Below are 809 nucleotides of genomic sequence, written 5' to 3'. Positions count from 1 at the left end.
TGGTTGTGTTTCTGTAACATGTTCAGGTGTTGCAGGTGAAACCACATTATCTGAATCTGCTGCTTTATTCTTCATCAACACTTCACTCCAGTAAAGTCTCTTGAAGACGTCCTGCTTGTGTCTCAGGGTTCTGTGGTGATTAGTTGATTGGAATCTGGTCCTTCTGGTTGCTCAGCTGTTCAATAATGATGGACTGTAGTGGAATGTGGGCCAGGCCATCATTCAGGTAATTTACAGGAAATCTGATCCTGACAGGTGTTCCAGGTAAGGTGTCTCCAAACTGAAACCATTCATCTGACAGGGCAGAGCTGCAGGTTTAATTTAGTCTGTACAAAATCTTTGGCTAATTTTCCACAGCTTTGAACCGGTGTTTCCACTGCTTCATTTCAGTTCAATGTGGTGTAAGGTGTGGTGGGAATCTGGTGTGTAACTGGATTAGCCAAATACTCCCTGTTCAATGCTTCCAATCAGCTGTGTGATTAAATACATTAACTAAAGCAGTGCTTCGTAATAATTAATGTCAGTTAAAGAAATGAAGAAATGTATTCATTCTTATGCATCTCCTGTGTGTCTCTTCAAATTTGAGATATGAGAACTTCCCCAGTTTTACAGAACGTTTTTAATGTAATTTAATTCAGTTCAATTAAACTGTATTTATATGACGTCATGTCATTTTGTTTAAAAGTTCAGTTATTAAAACTGAAGTCCTGATGTGTTCTGTGGTAAACAGGTCAGAGGGTTTTCTATTTTAGAGAATGGTTTAAAATCAGCAGGAAACCAGAACCACATCCAGGGTACCACGGATTGTT

Source organism: Stegastes partitus, unplaced genomic scaffold (genome assembly GCF_000690725.1).
Source record: "Stegastes partitus isolate 25-593 unplaced genomic scaffold, Stegastes_partitus-1.0.2 Scaffold1402, whole genome shotgun sequence".
Lineage (NCBI taxonomy): Eukaryota > Metazoa > Chordata > Actinopteri > Pomacentridae > Stegastes > Stegastes partitus.
This window is presented reverse-complemented; position numbering follows the sequence as displayed.